Source organism: Gambusia affinis, unplaced genomic scaffold (genome assembly GCF_019740435.1).
Source record: "Gambusia affinis unplaced genomic scaffold, SWU_Gaff_1.0 Scaffold2, whole genome shotgun sequence".
In the NCBI taxonomy this organism is placed as follows: domain Eukaryota; kingdom Metazoa; phylum Chordata; class Actinopteri; order Cyprinodontiformes; family Poeciliidae; genus Gambusia; species Gambusia affinis.
Genome location: NW_025316835.1, coordinates 2,790 through 9,068, shown reverse-complemented (window position 1 = coordinate 9,068; position 6,279 = coordinate 2,790). Strand labels below are relative to the sequence as shown.

At 38.4% G+C, this 6,279-nt stretch overlaps 1 pseudogene; it reads left to right on the top strand.

Annotated features, from left to right (window-relative positions):
* Nucleotides 1-291: 291 nt before the first annotated feature.
* On the top strand, nt 292-5,761 carry LOC122827636 (annotated as a pseudogene).
* Nucleotides 5,762-6,279: the final 518 nt, after the last annotated feature.

Here is a 6,279-nt window from a genome sequence, read left to right as displayed (position 1 = left end):
ACAATGTATCGTAGATATAGATATATAAATCAAGTAATCTATAACAAATATATTCCAAGTTTCATGACTACATGTTTAACATGCCAATAATATATATATATATATCCTGTTGGATAGTCTTTCTGCGGAAGAGGCTCACATTAACACAGATCCCATCATGCTAAAAGTCACAGATATTGTTGAAAGCAAGCATGAGAGAAAGACAGGAGGAAGCGAAATGTTGGTTTGCTTTGCACAGATGAATAAAATCACAGACTGACACAAACACATTAGCGTTAGCATAACCCAAGAATGCTCACTGAGGAGCTGCCATGCATTCACCTGTCCTGGTATGTATGAATTAATCAGAATGAAAAGGGTTGAGTGTGCAGTTAGAGGTTTGGCCATGTCTGTTTGCTCAAAATGAATAAAAGGGTGTGTCCATAACTGAATAGGGTTCTAAGGCTTTGTTTCATGGAGCCTTTCAAACCTTGGGATCGTCCTTCAAGGTTGGGCACGCCACCTTTGGCACAATCAGTCTATTTGAGGCAATCAAAATAAAATATTTCAGAGTTTTGGGGCCTTAAGCTGAATAATAGATGCTGAAAAGAGGGATGGACAAAACTCTATTTCTATGGCGAGAAAAGACTTCAGAATGCCATTTTAGTCCTGCATTCAAGGACTTCTTTTCTTCAGTTATTTAAATTCAGTTAAGATCTTTGAGTCACAATAATTTGCAATCTCCTTTTTTCATGTATTTGCACTCTTGTTTTTGAAATATTAATGTATGAGAGTATCTTAACACTTTGAAGATTTAAATGTAGGTTCTGTTGCTTTAAATTAGATAATGAAATTAGACTTTCATCAAGCAGCAGATCGTCATGCTGTGGGTCGAAAGGTGCAGCCAATACTCAAGTCAAACATTTATTGAATGAGCTTAGAAGTAAACAGTTGAGCTGGAGAGAAAGGTTGTAAGATTTATTGGAAGAATCTTTGTACAGTCTGATCTTCATTTAGCTTCTTTTCAAACTTTTAATCTGGCAGAACTTGGCAGAGTGAGGCGGATTAGAAGTCGGGTCACTGCTGATCTGTTAAAGGCTATTTGGGTCACAGTGTTTGTAGCTCATGGTTAAAAATAGGTCTAATCAATAAAAACCAGTCTGTTTCCAGTCATTCTCCTGAGTTTTTCTCCCACATATTTTTCAGAAGCCTTACAGCTCATGGCATACCAGACCAGATGTGGAAATATGAAGAATTGAGCTTATTTTTGAGAGCCACTGTCAGCAGTTTGGGATTTAAATGCTTCATTACACACGGTCGCTTTTGAACAAACCATACCGCACCATTCCGGGGCTTCTTTTAGCTGTATGCCTTCAGATAATAGTACGGTACGATTGCGATGCAGCTACTGGCCTCAGACAACACAGTCCATTTATTGGGAACAAAAAAAACCTTCACTTTTTGTGACAAACCTGAGACTTAGTGCATCATGTTGGTGCATTTGTAGGAACGCCAGATCCTGAACACCCCAGACCATAAAATAGCGTTCCAAACCACCCTGGCACGTGGCAGACTGTGGAAACGAGGAATAAAAACTTTCCAATGTCGCTGAGTTAAAACAATTCTGCAAAAAAAATTAGGCCAAAATTCCTCTGCAGCAATGTAAAAGATAAATGGTTCGTTATTGCAATCATTTGATGGCAGTTGTTGCTGCCAAGGTTGGCACAAGTTGTTAGGTTTATGGAAATGTACATTTTCATAAAGGGCTAGATTGGTTTGGGAAGCTTATTGTCCTACAAACAGCTCATTGTAATTAGTATGGTTATATTTGTCTGAAAGAACTTTTTTTATCCAAAATGTTCAATTATAATGAAAATAGAATATATTTTTACAGCAATGTAGATTTAGGAAAAATGTTCCTGGTTTAGAATTTTCCATCAATTACAAAGCAATCAAGTAGACTAGATTAGTTTTCCTTTATTTTTGAACCACATTAGTTACATTTACAATGTACAGCATTTTACAAAAGCCTGATGGCTTTGTGCTTTTGTCTTGAGCAGATCCTGACTGTCGCTCTTGTCTCTGTTGTGCAGGCTGCAGATGGGGTTCCTGTTTGTAGTGGGCTGTGATCGGAAAATAGTTTTTGTCTCAGAGTCCGTCACAAAGATATTAAATTATAGTCGGGTAACACTTTTACATTTGTCGTATAATCTGCTGTTTTTGTGGCTTTATGTAAAAACACCAGACACACTAGATGGGTTTTTGTTATGAAGTCTGCATAGTGGATAGATGGGAATCTATGAGGTGCTGGTGACTTTAAAAGAGAGCATTTTCCTTGCTGTAGACCTGCTAGTTAAAACTAAAACATTCATTCAATATATATGTGCTTGATAGTTATGTTTGTACTGCTATTATAAATGGACATTTCTGTTTGGAGTTTGGCCATATTAAGATCTTAATCTGTCATATTTCTGCTAACTTGCTGTATCTTGTGTTTTCATACCCACTGAACTTTTCCCTGTTTTATCCTGTTACAACCACAAACGTGAATGGGTTTTATGTGGTCGACCAACACAATAGTGGTGCATAATTGTGATGAGGAAAATAACAATCAGGTAACAGGTAACAGGTGGTTTGTAGTTACAGCAACAAGTCCAAAAGCCACAGCTTCTGTTACACTTTCAAATGTGTGACATGTTTTGCTCCATATTTCAGGTCTTTAACTCCGACCAGCCTCTCATTCCCTGCAGAAGAAGGCAACCCTAATATTTTTGCTGCCTCTTCCATCTTACACTGTTTATATTCCAGGATTTTCTATGATGGTTTTCTACCACATGTAGTATTTTGTATTGAGATTGTAAAGTTTCATTTTGGTTCTTCCACATGTTCAGAGAGTTTCTGTGTCCCTGGGTCTTTGTGGTTGTGTATTTTGATTCCTTCACAGATCAGCCTAAATTTGACTGAATTTAAATGGCACACAGCTAGATTTTGTTTACTAAATTGTCTATTTTTTATTGGTTTTTAAATGTATATAAATAAAGATGCCAGTCTCAGTTTTCAAACTTGTATGACCTTCCTTATACTTACTTAACGATTATGCTCTACTTTTGTGTTGCCATAAAATCCCATTAAAAATATTAGACTTTGTGATTGTAATGTGACAAAATGTTAAAAGTTCAAGAATTATGATTACTTCAACATTAATAACGTGTCTTTAAGATCTGAATCTGACTTATTTCTATCTTTACACCCTGTCTGGTGTGCTCCTGGGACAAAAGTCCTCAGTAAAAATACCCTTCGAAACTAGTTGTTGGCTCGGTTTAAATTAGGTATTTTTGTTGATTGTTTCATCCACATGGAAGCCTTGTTTAAGTATGCAGTGTCCTGTGTTTTTTACTTCAGGCGGAGCTGATTGGACAGAGCTTGTTTGACTACATACACCCCAAGGACATGGGAAAAGTGAAGGAGCAACTGTCTGCTTCTGAATTGCACCCTCGTGAGCGACTAATAGATGCTAAAAGTAAGGCGGTTTATTTTTGTCTTTGTGTGAGAGGTCAATAGATTTAATTCACATGAGTGCGTTTAACACTCTGAGTATCTGCAGCTGGTCTGCAGGTTCAGGCTGACCTTCCCATCGGTGCGCCACGGTTGTGTTCAGGCGCTGGCGCTCTTTCTTTTCGCATGAAGTACAACAAAATACCTGTGAAAATTGAAGGAAACCCAGGCAAACACCTCTAAAAAGAAAGGTGATCACAAATTGCTTGGCAGTTTCCACAAATGACCCCCAAATGTGGATTTTATTTTGTGCATATTGTTTATGGTATTAAATGCATATTTTTATATTTTTTTAAGAGTCACAGAAATACTGCACAGTCCACTGCACTGGCTATATGCGCAGTTGGCCTACCAGTCAGATGGGAGCGGAAGGAGAAGCAGACAAGCAGGACAGCTCCTATTTTAGCTGTTTGGTGGCGGTGGGACGCGTCCATTCACACTCAGCTCCGCAAGTTAACGGAGAAGTCCGAGTTAAACCCACCGAGTTTGTTACACGCTACGCCATGGATGGAAAATTCACCTTTGTTGATCAAAGGTAAATTTAATTTCCTGTTGCAGGAGGGTAAGATGTCCTAGAGGATGATGTAGCTTGTCTATAGACGGACCATAGCTGGCTACAAGTACATTTTATTACTTAATTTTCATATATAAAAGAAACAGACCTGCACTGTTTAACATCATGGTGTTTATAAAGTGGTTGAAAACTGTAACTTAAAGCATTAGTGGAGGAGGGTGGGGATTTATGTCTTACACATAAATTCCACTCCCTCTAGCTTTTCATTGTCTTTGAACTTTTTCCTCCAACAGAGCAACAACCATACTGGGTTATCTTCCCCAAGAATTGCTGGGAACGTCGTGCTACGAGTACTTCCATCAAGATGACTTGCTGCATTTAGCCGATCGACATCGAAAAGGTAACCTACCTGTCTTGGTTAGTTTTCTTTAAGCCTTTCTAAAGTCCCTGCTGCATAAAATACACCAGCTTCAACATTGCTGCGATGCATATCAAGCTGCAAATTTCTCATTGCTTCAACTGGTAATTTTGCACACAGTATGTTTTGTCTAATATGTATTAAAAAAAAGAAGAAGAAAAAATCTCCCACAATCCCTTGGAAGCTTGGCATCTGCACATGTCCATTTACTTGTCGTACTCCTTGTGACTTGTGAGGAGGTTCCATCAAAGATGTTTGGAATGGTAAAAAAAAGCTCAGAGCTGCTGTTTGTTAGATTAAAGAAAGGAGCGACGTGACTCACCGCAGAATGATGTGGTCGCCAGTCGACTACGTTCGAGAGGCGGAGCCCACTTGGACCACATCCCGTGACACGCTGGGTAGGTGACCCCCTAAAGGGAGCAGGGTGCAGAATGACAAAGACCAAGGACTAACTTGGGGATGCACAAGAGGCAGGTTTTTAAGTCTTAGACAGATTTTTTGGGGGGAAAGCACAACTATTAGTAGATGATCATTCTTTCAATAGACAAAGACAAAGGCTGGATATAAAAGTTGAGGCTGGTGTAAAACATCTAGCTCTCCTACTTTGGAATTCCTTGGTTTTTCTATCTCATATTTCCAACTTTTATGGTAGGCAACTTTTTCTGTCACATTGCTCTTAATGAATCCAATGTTTGGCAATCAGATGATTCCACTCCAACATCCTAGAGCCAGTGTGTCCAACTAATTTTCACTTCGAGCCACATCATAAATGACCTCTATGGTCCGGTTATGGCAGAAAATATAGATAAAACTACTGAAGGTAGTTTTTGCTTGTCCATCTGTTCATGTTGATGTAAGTTGGCCCAAACTAAGAACTGATTTGATTTGACTGATAAAATACTATTTAAATACACAAATGTTATCTTGAAATTCTACTTCTGTGGTTCTGTAAACCTCAGAGGGACCATAGAAACAGCTGTGCGGCTATTGATTTGGTCTGCAAAAGCATAGCATACATTAGAGTACCTGAAACAAGAAAATAAAAACACCCATTGCTAAGGCGTATAAGGAATGACGACGTGTCACCCCAACACAAATCTAGAAGTATTTTTCCTGGTTCATGCTTAATCAGTGCTTGGTAAAGGGTGACCTGCCTTATCATTCATCTCTCTCTTTCTCTAGGAACCTAAATTAATTTTAAAATTTTCTATTAGCTGACAATTTTCCTTCCTTACCTCCACTAACCCCTGCAAGATGCGTACAAACATGACGCAGCCATAGTGCACCCTGGCAGCTGACGGATGAACATGTTCAGCACTGATGTTAGAAAAATGGCAGCCCCAAAAACCCTGTGAAGAAAACAAGGGCCGTCAATGAATCAGTACAGCCAGACTCCATCAGAATAGCTTATGTGTTTCAATGAAAATGCTTCATGGGAAATGAACCTTCACTGGGCCTTTTTTAAATATTTAGGTTTTATAATTGAATCATCCATAATGTCGGTTATTATGAGCATACAACCTTCAAAACAGCTTGTAAATTTAAGATGAAGCTTCTTATTTCAAAATATCTAAAAAGTTGTTACCTGAGCACATACAGAGCACGTTTTCTGAAAGAGAAGGGGGGTATAACTTAAGGGGTCACTCAAACTTCAAGATCCGCAACTTTAGAACAACAAGAAAAAGCTTCTGTATTTCAATTAAAGGTGTAAAGTTATGGAATAGGTTACATGAAGATTTAAAACAAAGCATTAGTTTAACTCAATTCAAAAGAAAGTACAAAGAGGTAATTTTCAATAGATACACACATGGGG